Source organism: Euphorbia lathyris, chromosome 7 (genome assembly GCF_963576675.1).
Source record: "Euphorbia lathyris chromosome 7, ddEupLath1.1, whole genome shotgun sequence".
Lineage (NCBI taxonomy): Eukaryota > Viridiplantae > Streptophyta > Magnoliopsida > Malpighiales > Euphorbiaceae > Euphorbia > Euphorbia lathyris.
In genome coordinates, this window is record NC_088916.1 from 59,000,605 (window position 1) to 59,014,114 (window position 13,510).

A 13,510-nucleotide genomic window follows, 5' to 3' on the forward strand; every position below is an offset into this window, starting at 1 on the left:
GGTTAAAATGAAAAATATATTACACAAAAAAAATACAGTTGGATGGAAACAATTTCATCCACAAAGAAATGCTCATATTTACACAGAATCTTCACTCAACTTAATTGGATGGATGCAATTTCAGATTTCCAAATATTTCATCTCATCGTAAACCAATTAACATGTACTTCCATTTCATATTTGCTGTAGAATAAAACTCTTGTAATCCATGATTGGTCCATCTTGATAAGAAGTGCATTTAGTTTAAATGATTTTATTTTTTTATCCTTTTAGATTTTGAAGGGCATGGTTGAATTGATCTGCATCAAAATTCGTAAACCATTGGAATCAAAATACGGAGTAAGCAATTAAAGAATCATAAATGGTAGCTGCACAATCAATTTGTAGATCTCAAGACTATAAAACCATTAATAATATTTTAAGCAATTTCTTTTCTATATATATTAAAAGTACAAAGATAGATGGAGGATCAAGGACGACAATAAAATGAACTAAAGAGAGTTATGCAGAAGTATGGAATTATCCTCTTTAAAGTTTTTTTAAGTTCAAATCTTACCCCAATATTATTTGCTCATCAGCTTTGTGCATACTTCTTGAGATGAAAGATATAAAATGATACTCATTTGCCAAACCTGTACAAAGAAAATTTTATCAAACTAAATCAGTGAATTCAAATTAAAATGATACCACATTAATGATTCAAATTAAAATTATACCACATTAATGAATACAGCTTAATAAAAAAAATATCAGATTTCTCAGAAACTGTCTACGTAGATTGAAGAATTAAAACCATTAGAATAAGAAAATTCATAGAAATAGTTAACTTATTGGATGAGATGTATAAATGAGTGACAACAAATGAGTAAAAAAGAACAGAAAAAATTAAAATGAGGAAATAAGTGAAAATCAAAGCTGGTCCAAATTCAAGGAGAAAAAAGTAGGAGAAAGAAAAAACAAAAACTAACAACTCACCTCAGCAAAACACAAATCGACCTTAAAGCAATGAATAAAATGACCAGACAATCCAAGGAAAGAAATGTCAAATCTAAAACGCAGCGAGTTTAAAAGAAAAGAAATTAAAGAAACCTAAGAAGCATCAATCATACCTTATAATAAGTTGTTGCCTTCTTCCATGCCACAACACGGCAAGAAGAAAAACTCAACCAAAAAAATTTGAGTGAGGTACTACGGAAAAAACCACCACCCATAAAGATATGAAATTGAGTGAATTGACCTCCAACAAAAGCAAACTGAAACGGTGAGCTCATTAACTTTATGTGGCCTGCAAATTTCCAATCTTAAGTTAGAACACCCTTAAAAAGAGAAAGAGATCAAATTTTCAAATAATAAAATGGAGATATACAAAAATAAAAATAGTGAAGGAAATGGAAGTTCGGTAACACTGTTTCAAAGCGAGAGTTGATGTATGATTTTGAAGATTGGAGATATTGTTTAAATAAATATTGCATTGGTGGTTTTGACCGTTAATTGCTTGGGCTTAAGGTTTTTCTTCAAATTCTATTTCTACTAATAAAAATTTCAAACAATCTAATGGTATATGCTTACCGTGCAAAGCACGGGTGACAAGCTAGTTAGGTTCCTAATTGCGACATGGTTCTACAATTCTGTGCTAGCTTTAGGCAACATGGTTTTCAACTTAGAATTTGTTTATTTTTGCAGCAGCATTTAAAACAGCTAGATAGGCTTTTGTACTGTTACATTTTTTATTTCTCCGTTATCTTTTGCTCTTATTATTATGTTTGTGTTCAAGGATTGTGAGATCCAGAGATTCTTATGGTTCTTCTGGTGAGTATTTCGTTCTCTATTCATAATTTTATCCAGTTTCTTCTCCTGCTTTTTTGGGTCTTACTGATCTGTTTTTGTTCATGGATCTTAAGGCGTGGAGAAAAATTTGATGCTTCTTCATGTGTTGTGCCAGTTTGTCTTTTAGCAACAGAAAAGTTGACCCATACATCTCGAAATTGGTTTTTGCATAATTCCAAGGTTTCTATTATTGGTGCAGACAGTTGTCGGATCTTGTCTTTTAGCAAACGGAACATTCATGCTGTCCTGAAGATTACTCAGCTTGTCTTTGATAGTCGTTGTCTTCGATTGTTTGCTAATGCAGATACTGAGTTCTCTTTTACTCAGCTTCCAAGGTCAGCTTCGTTCTGCAAGACACATTTCTTCAAGAAGACTTCTCTATTTTTTATGCTGAGTTTCGTTCCACTCAGCTTCGTTGATTAGCTTGATCTTTTAAGCTTCTGTTCTTTTATCATGTCGAGTTACACTCCACTCAGCTTGTGTTGTATTCTCATGCTGACTCCGTCATGTCTTACTTTTTATTTGTATTTATATTTATACTCAACATTGAACAAACATATTAGTACAATCAAATCAAAGCACTTAAATTTAATTGTCCCTTAATCATGGATTAACTTAAATAATTTTATCAAATCAAAATCATGTGGAAAGGTGTTTCAACAAAAACATCAACCAATTATCTCCCAATACATTCTAAAATTAACAATGAAGTTACCAAATCAATTTAAATAAAAAAATGCGGAACACCTACTGTTTAGGGTTTATGTGAAGATCAATTGCGGTTCTCTTTCATGGATTTTCTAAACTTCATAATGCCATGGTGCTAAAACTCAAAAGTTTTTGTGAAATTCCAAAAAATTAAAGGCAAAAACATGGTAAAGAAAAGGAAAGTATAGGGATGTGATCATATAGGAATAAAATGTAAGGAAGTTACACACTTGAAACTTCAGTTGGTGGAGCTCTTAGAATAGTATATGAAAAAACCATAAACCAAAAAAATTCATATGAAACATACCTCCATGTAAAACCAATGGAAACCTCAATCAAACCATGAAGATAACAAATGGAACCCTCAATCAAACCATGAAGATAACAAACAAATTCGGAAGAAGTAGAGGCCTGTCATAACATGTGGAGTAAAAAAAATTCATGCATATATCATATTAGCGATTCGGGCTTGTCCAATATTCATTAACAGCAATGGATAAACTTAAATCGGAAAATTAGAGCCAATGGATAAGTTAGTAGTTAAAGTCTGGCTTACATTGGCTAATGATTCTCTGACTGTTGATGTGCAAATCTGCAAATGAGTACAAAGGTATGGCAACCTTTCATGTCGGGCTGGTCTCTCCGTTACTCTTAAAAGTTCAATCGATCTCTCTATGGATCTGATAGGAAAAAGGCTAATGGTAAAACCGAAAATGCGCAATGAACAAATGATAAAAATTATTTCAGATCCATAGAAATTATAGGAATTTTGATTTCTATAGAACACGGAAAACACAATGATAAAATCGGCACTGACAATTCAATTGCTTGGATCTTATAAAGGGAAAATAATGCAAATATATAAATCAACTTCCAATGTGATATCACCACATTCAGAAAGCCACTAACGCACACACGACAAATGAATCAAAATCGGTTCACCAAAAACAGGAAACCAAGCAAATCCGAATCAAATTGGAAATGCAACAAATTCAAAATGTCAGTAAATGAATCAAAAGAAAACTGTCATGAAGAAATTATGACGAAGAATACCTGTCAAATCCTTTCAACGATTAGGATGAAATTAGGTGAGAAGGAATTAAAATCACCAGCAGTAGCAATGAATCTGAGATCGAGGAAGACAGAGAAGAGCAATGGAAATGTAAGTGAGGCAATGAGAGAACCTGGGTTTATGGGCTGATATGGATGAGGTGGGAAGTAGCAGTTGAGAGAGATGGTGGGATTCTGCAGTTGGGGAAAAAAATAAATTCAATAAAAATATTCCCAAAAATAGTTTATTCACAGAGGGAGATAGAAGCAGTTGCTTCCCATGGGTGAAAGACGTGGTGGTTACTGTAGATAGAAGAAGAGGATAGTAGATAATAAACTGAAGGAAAAAAACCAAATAATTCATAAAATTGAGAAAAATACATGTCAGCATTAGTGAGATTGAGAGAAATACACGTAATCATTATTTCTACACATTTAGTATATAGTATAGATTAAACTTAGGTAACAACCTTCCCATATTGAGTGATAGAAAGACCTGAAGTGGAAATTCTCCGACTACACAGTTAAAATGAACTCAATAACACCATTTTAAAAAGAAAAATTAAATAGAAAAATTAAATGCAAGCAAAAGCAAATGAATTTTCTGCACACAAGAAAAAAGCGTTACATCTTTTGTCCTTATCCTTTCCCTCTCCTAAAGCAGAAAAAACGAATACAAAATACTAAAGAGAAAACAGAAGTACCTCAAGCAGGCGACCCATTGAAAGAGGACGCGGAGAATTAAACCTTCGTTGGCCATAAAACTCCAATTGAAGACATTTTAGGGTAAGCTTGTAAACAAAATTAAAGTATCAAACTAAAATACATTGCCTTTAATATCCATTAATGGATATATAAATAATATTATAAAGACATCTTGTCATCCAAATCTAACAATCAGTAATTGATGTATAACGATGAAGCACCAAAGGAAATTTAAAAAAAAAACGACATAGACAAAGGATGAAAAACGAAGAGAAAAGAGAGAAGAACAGAGACAATCTACCATGTTTTAATCAACTGCCAAATAGAAAAACCTCCAAAAAATAACCAAGATGACATATAGATCATGGGAAAAAGAAAAAGCAAGAGATAAGCGTTTCAAATATACCTAAAACAATTTCAGTTGTTGAAGACATACAGCCAAACATATAGATCCATCAGATCCGGCAAGATTACCAATCAATTGACTTGTTGAAGAAAAAGGAACTGAATCGGAAACCTAGCCATACGAAACCATCATATTTGAATATCAATCACCACAAAGATCAGTATTATAAAGAATAAAAAAGAAGAGAAGGAAACAAATCAAAAAATAATAGAATAAAAAAACGGAAAAGGTAAAAGAAACTCACCCGAACTCATCATATATGAGCCTCAAACATGGAAAACTACCGAATGTAAGAATTTACCTATTGGAATTGGTTAAGATAGTTTACCATACTTCTCGCATGGTTCCTTCCTCAACAACAGAACATTTGTTTGAAGTCGGCGATCCAGATTGTTGTCCGTGTATCATCTCCAATGTTCGGCCAAAAACGGAATGTAAGGGAAGAAAGCATATGAGAGAAAGAAGAGAAGAAAAGGGAAAGCACCGAAGGTGGGAAAATGATAGAAAGGGAAGAGGCGGCGGGATGAGCAGAGAGAGAACGAAAATTGGAATAAAATGAAATGAAAGAATAGGAAACCCTAAAATGCTGATGGAAAATGACAGAAGTGGACATGATATGTATGACGTATTTTGGTGGTCAAAACCCCCTATATTTTAGTATGGTTTTAGAAATTATTTTGTATCATTTATTATCTTTTTATTTGTTTTAATAGTAATTTATTCTTGTTTTGTCAAATTTAGGTTTTGAATTACCTTTTTAGCATTTTGTTAAATATTCCTAACTTTTGTCAAGTATTTTGTCACTTTTGATAATTTAATCTCTATATGTTACTAGAAGATACCCTCGCTTTGCTTCGGGTAAACAAAAACTCAGAAAATAATTAAATAATATTATACAAAAAATATACAATTTTTTTAAAAAAAATATACAATTTTTATAAATTGTTTTTCCATAAAAAATACCTAACAAAATAAAAAAATAAAATGTATAATTTTCGTCTATAAAAAATACGTCATTATAACGTCAGTATACTGTTCTCATCTGCCCTAACACGAATATATATCAAATATGACGTCGTACGACAATAATCAAATACTCAACCCTAAAATTCACCCACTATATAAACTAACTTATGTATCTCCATCTCCACGCCTCCATTAACCAATTTGCATATTCCCCATCTTTCTGCCTTTCTTTATCCACACTAGACAATGGCGAATCTGAAAGATCGAGAACTCATGGATGCCATCCCTTTCCTGGTTATCTCAGAGATACTTCTTCTTGTCATCCTCCTTATAGTATTCGCCTATTTCCTTCCTGAAATTGTCCTTGGTCCTCGTTGATCTAGAGAAGGTAATATTTTCGCCCAAATAAATTTTGTTTGGTTGTTAGTTGAATTTTTTTTTGTTAATCTCATTATTTATACGATAAATGTATTTTCCAGAAATGTCGGTGGTTGATCAGTTGGAGGCCATAAAAAATAAATGAGATGTTGATTTTGTCCGCGTATCTTAATAATGTATGGAATTGGGGTTCGTTTATATTACCATCTAATTTGACACATATATAAGTGTATGAAAATATATCTCTGTAATAATATTGTTAAAAAATAGATTGATATTACTTTCAATAAATTAGCATATTAAATTTTCAAATCTGGATTTTTTTTAAGTTAAAATTGTTCAGAATAGATTGATAATAATTTCAGCAAAGTAGCATATTAAGTAAGTGCAGGTACAATGCTTGAATATTCAATACAATACAAATGTAGATAAAGATAGAAATATAGATAGTAGTTGGAAATTGTCCAGAGAGACATTCCAGATGACCTGTCAATTACATAAAAAAAATTAATAATAAGTACATATGTTTCAAATAATTGGACGAAGTTACTTAATTTGACAGAAAATAAACTAACCTTAATGTTTATGCTTAAGGTATTATTACTTCTTCTTGGATGAAGTTGAGGCCCCCTGAAAGAACATATTAATATTAAAATTATTTATTAAAAAAACTAATATTTTTGTACATACTCATTTCGCTTTTTTTTGTTTGAGTTTTCTGTCGGTGGTTGTTGTACATTTGATGGTTGATCTATGAACTGAAGCTTCCTTTTTGCTCCATGTGGCAAAGAACATTGAGATATAAGTGACTTCAAATGAGTAGAAGGTGTTGAATCTGGACTTAGAATTTCTTTTTTAGGTGTGAGGAGAGTATCTTTGAAAATGTAAATCACTTTAAAAGATATGTTAGATGGATCGTCAACTAAATTGCTAACTTAAATCTGAAATACATTTTCAACACCGTAAATCTTATTCATAGCAGGTGGAACTTCATGTCGTTCTTTAAAGCTGTTTGCAAGAGTATTTGCAGGAATACCAATTAAATCTGTAGCCATATAACCGAAAACAACAAAGGCACAAATCCCTGTAGCATCTTCAACAACCAATTTAACTTTATTCCTAAAATTTAAATGTACAAATCTATCAATTATAATTTCAACCTGAAATAATATATATATATATGAAAGAATGTTATGAAGAATTTATTAGCATACCAAGGAAGTGGTATGTCGTCTATGTATCGGCAGTTTTTGCACCATAGCTTGTCATCAAAATTTTGAACACTACTTTAGCATTTAGGACATGCGCGATACCACCAACCATCGCTAGGGTTAACTTCCTTGATTTTTGCTTTGCATGTGAACTTTATTTCCTAAAGAGGAAAAAAAAGTAAAATTTCAGAACATTCACTTTTATTTTATAAAAGTAATTTTTTCTACTATAAATGTCAAATAAAAGATTAATGAAACCTTATCAGTATGAATATCTATTTGCATCAACTCAGTAATTGTCTTCTGATTCATTTATTTCTTAGTATCTATGTTGACTACCTTTGGAGAGTATACGGTGCTTTTTTCCAACAAAGGGTATGGTGGTTCAACACTATAATACGTGTATTAAATGTTAGTAAACAATATTATACATATATACATGTTTATATTTAACAAAAATAATATAATAAATATCTTACCTTTCTAGAAAAGACTGTATTTCTGGGATTTCAGGATTTATGTAGAATCTTGTTGCAGATGAACTGTTTAAACTAACGTCATCTACATAATACAATTGTCAATACTTATCTTAACATTTATAATAATTCAACATAGATCACAACTTATTACCATTGAACGTCTTAGGTATCATTGATACGAAAGCAGCTGCAATTGGTGTGTTTTGAGCAAAAGAAAATATCACATACTCAGGGAATTTGCTGGCTGATTCGTCCCATAAAACGACATTCATCCATTGTCCACTTATTTAAAATGTGAAATGTTAAAGTTAAAGTTTCACTTTTGTTGAACCAATTGAACATATAATCAACTTTATAATTTAAAACATACCGTGTGTCTTTGAGAATAATGTCGCGTTTCTCTTTAATTTGGTCCACAACTCGGACTTCTTCGATATTTCCAATCTTTGTAATTAACCCAAATGTATCTAATTTTGGTAATTGTTAAATTAAATTATATCTAAAAAAATTAAAAAAAAAATATTTATTTAATGTTAAAAATACTTACCGATTAAGTAATCAAACAGACCCATATGTTCCTTTACATCTTCGAATGATAGGAAGTTGAATTTATCATAGGGAATGTCTGTTGTGTGGGATTCGATTTTCTTAACATATGTGTTGTAGGGGAGACATAAACGAAAAGGATGTGTCGAAATTCGATACTTGGCTTGTGAAGGAATGACTGTGAATCCTGAAATATGATACGTATTACCTTCTAATAGAAGATACTTGGCTTGTAAAGGAATGACTGAGATTGTTGATTGAATTCGATACTTGGCTTGTGAAGGAATGACTGAGATTGTTGATTGAATTGTGTCCCCCTATTAGAATAAAACGTTTTAGTAAATAATGATAACTTAAAATATATGTCACAAAGTACACAGTACATGTTCATCAATAAGCAATTAGTCAAAGTTCCAGACTTTGTTTAGAATTTCTAGGGTTGACTAAATCCCAACATCTAGCAATTCGAACTTTAATCCTGATATTTTTACTATCCTTGTTCATGTTTGATAGTGCGATGTAAGCCATAACGTATCTGCATGAATAAAACATTATTAGTACTAACACATATTTAAAAATGCATTTTTTCCGTTAATTAAAAGGTCATCAAGAATTAAACTAAATTTTTAAAAATTTCAGTGTAGACAACATTTTTTGTCAAACAACTTTTATGTAGTTCAGCCCCTTCATTTTCTATTACTTCAGATTTGTTCGAATTTGCATGTATTATTATTTTCAGATTCGAGCTGTTTGTAACACGGGATAGAGCAACATATAATTGACCATGCGTAAAAACTGGTTCATCTAAAAATAAACCTACTTGCTAATAGATTATCAGTTATTTTAAAATAAAACTTACCAATTCAACGTCAACCAAGTTTTTAAAATTGACAAAATCAAGTTCGCTCTGAAGCCTTTCCTTAAAATCAAGTTCTTTTGATCTACTAACTTCAGAAAACAGAAGATTCTACAAAATGATCAAAACAACAGTTAGCACAACAATTATTTACAAATTGAAAATAAAAAACAAACTTACAAAGTTAAGAAACATACAAAAGCGTAGGTACTGAAAAAAAATATTTTCACTTTTCTATTAGATTTCTTTAATTCTTCACTGTTTAAAATTGAACTCCAGGCATCCACACCATTATTATAAAGATGATCATTGCCAGAAAGTGATACAATCTCATGTTTATTAATAAACATTTGTCCATCACTAAAAAATATATCACTTCAAAACAAAAAAAAAACTATCAGTATATGCCAAAATAACATATAAATTCATATAACATCATAGCTTCAACTTCTTACCTGCTTTCAACAGGACTAAGTGCAAATTCAACAATTCTCCTTTTACAACTATCGATGTTCTTCTGCAACTTTGGATGCTGAGAAATAAAAGTAGAACGGAGGTACTTAGATTCTTTAACAGTCCTATTTCCACGTCCTCCTCCACTATCTTCATTATCAAGACCACATTCCAAAACAATTTGTGCCAACTCTCGACGTAATTCGTTTATCACATCTATACTATATCCCGACCTCATTCGATCCTTATCCCACTAAAAAACATATCGCAATTAAAATCATGCATCAAAACTATAACTTCAACATATCATATAAAATGTATCTATGTCTTGATAATAGATTTCTTAGATTAATTACTCAAAAAGGCTGTAGTACAACATGTTCCATATAACTATATCATTTGTTCCAATTGAATATATGATTTGTTCCAAATATATGTATGATTTGTTCCGAGTTAATATATGATTTGTTATAAGTACTTATGGTTAATCATGTAATTAAAAAAAATAAAGCAACTTCTGGAAGAAATAAGTAAAAACATAATAAAATATATCATTAAAAAAATAAAAACATAAACATATAAAAAAATACAAACATAAACATAAAAACAATTGTTCATAATAATAAAAACATAGTGAATATAATTAAAAACATTAAATAAAATCACTATCAGGACCTAAAATATCATTGTTATATTGCTGAATCTTGTTCTTCAGCTTCTTTTTCTCTTCCTCTAGCTTCTCCTTCAACTCCGCTTTCTCATCATCTCCTTTCTCAATGAAAGACATCACTGAGTCACAAAATAAAGACACGAAAGCCTTTATGCCCTTCAGCTTCGTTATGATGTCGTCAACATCCGCTTCCATAAAAGTTTTATCCATATCTTCAATAACCTTTAAAAGATCATTAGGAATTTCACTCCATGGTTTACGTACTGATTGTGCAACGGGAGAAGAAGACCTCTTTCTCTTCAAAGAACGCGAACTGCTTCCTGACATCTTTGCTTCTATTCAACTGCTACTAAAAAAATACGAACAATAAAGAGAACGATACTATTTATAGAAGATTATTTAGTCTATAAGAAATAAATAAAGTCAGTAAGATCTTGTAAAAAACACAATACTTATTTTATTACAAACATTAAAAGTATAAAGAAATAATAAACATCTAAATTTAAATTAACCTATTTAATTTATCAATTATCGGATGCATTTGAGATATCAAATTTTTAACTATGTTTAATTTTTTTTAAAGAATTATAAACGGAAAGAAGGTTTGTATGAGAGAGCATTCTAAAACTAAAAAAAATAAAATAAAAAAAAGAATCTTGTTTAACTTTAAAAAACATATACAGTATTTAAATTTTTTGAATATATAACACATTATTTGAGATATTTGAGTGTAAATGACACATGTCTCATTTTGTTGAAGAACTTGAACATTAGAAATCCGAAATGTATAAGCAGATAAAGAATTTCTAATAACTTTAAATTGTAGTAGAATGATATATATAAAAATTCAAATATAAAAAAGTATACTAACTAATGAAAAAAAAGGCTAAGATGGATGTGTATGATTTGTTTTTGGAAGAAACAATGAATGTAGAAGTTACTATTAAGAAGAACAAATAACTTTAAATTATAGTGGAAGGATATAACTAAAGATTAAACTATAAAGAATATATACTAACAAATGAAGAATTCTTTAGACTAAGATGATTGTATAGAAATATGTTGAGAGAAAAATGAATGTAGAAGGGTTGTTTGTTGATGGTGTATTTATAGGGTTTTTTTTTTCAAAGTTGTCAATTCATATTAAATATAAACAATTATTGTAGTTATAATTACTTAAAAAATTATAAAAGTATGCAAAAGGAAAAATATATACATGTATATGCATAAATAGTCTTAAGAATATAAAAAAAGATTTGTTGTATAACAAATCTAGACAATAGACTTTGTCTAACTTTTTGTTTAGACAAATAATACACTTTGGAAAACATTGTTTTGATAATTATTGGTATACCTTTTCATAGTAATAGAAGTAAATGAATAAAGATTGGAATATAAAAAAACTAACAAATGAAGAAATCTTTAGCAAAAAAATGAGTGTATAATAGAAGATTATATAATAAAATAAAATAAAAGGAGTATATTTTACCTTAATATAAAATTATATATAAGGAAGTAAAAGCTTTAGCTTTAGTATATTAAGTGAAGAATAAAAAGATATGTTTTGATATGTAATGGAAAAAGTGTTTATATATAAGTATCCATAATACTAATTATAGAAAGAGAGTCCATATGTACACTTATCATTCAAAACATTTAATAAAATAAATACTGTTATGAATTATGTCTATAAAAGACATGTTATTAAAGCATAAGCTAATAGATGTGTTAAAGTCAAATTTGAAGTTAATCATTGTTTTAATTTTAAAAAAAATAAATAAATAAATAAATATGATATGATTAAATAAAGTGTATTGAAATTATTTTTTTAAAAAAATAGTATGATATATATGATTCATTATTTTTACTTACTATAACATAGTAAGAACAAATAACCACAAATTTTTAAATTATTTGTTGTAAAAAAAACAAATAAATTAATTACAATGTCAAAATTTTTTAAAAAAACAAAAACAACATAAAAAGAAAAATTGAAAAAATGGATAAAAAAATACCATTCAATAAGGACAACAAAAGACATGATATGACATTTGGTGGCTATTCAAATTAATTATTTTTGTTTTATTCAAACTATTAAGACACTATAATTGTAAGAAAGAGTATCAAACAACAAAGGAAAATAGTTCTAAAAAACTTAATATTAACTTTTATATAATAAACTTGAAAAACAATTATTGACATGTACTGTGAAGGGAATGAAAAAACAATTTTAACATTAATTAGTTATTAAATAGTTGAATATCATAATCCAATAACCCTTGTATATAAAGATGAAAAAACTATCAGTATTCCATAAAATTAATATAAATCTAAAAACTTAAGAGAAAACACTATATTTTTTGCATTTGTGGAAAGATAAATATATATTAATTGTAATGATCCTATTTATATAAAAATAATAATAGAAGTTAAAAGAATGTGTTTTATTTTTAATATTTCAATTTCAAAATACCTATTAAAATTACCTATTACTCTTTCTACTGCTTTTCTCATTGGCTTTTTCATAGTAACTTATTTGAAGTCTGATATACATTTCTGCCAACTTCCAATCTGTTGTGATTTTCCAGAATGTATAACTTTATTTTTGGCAGCTACATGAAAAAATAACCAAATCAAATAAAATAATTAAGTTAAACATGTTAAACTAAAAGATTAATATACTTAATTACCAATAGAAATACTACAAAAATTTTATTAGATTCTCATTCCTCTCTAATGTAAAAATTCCATGTAAAAACTGTTAGGGTGTTTATGTTTTTAAATTAATTGACTCCTACATAGTTGCAGAAATAACACAGTATAGATTTATGCATGAGAAATCCTAAAAAAAAAACAACGACCCACCCAATTGCATGGTTGCCGATATAGTGGATTAGCAACCTGAAAATAAAAAAAATAAAAAGAATAATAATTTAAACAATTTTTAAAAGTGTAATGATTAATTGAGGCAAATAGAAACACCTGAAAATCCACAGCATCAACCTAAGCAGTATTTTCCATCGAAAATCACTCCTCCATCCTTCATCTATTAAATGACTACGTAACTCCTGCAAATTCACTGTAATGAAATAATAGATACATAAAATATAAATTTTAAATATTGTATTAGTGTCGTCTGATAGGGGGCAGAGATTTACCGGCAACATAAATTATCAGAACAATTCAATCTAAAACTAAAAGATCTGAAGTCTCAGCATCGTCCTAATATCTATCTTCAAACAACTTTTAAAGGGG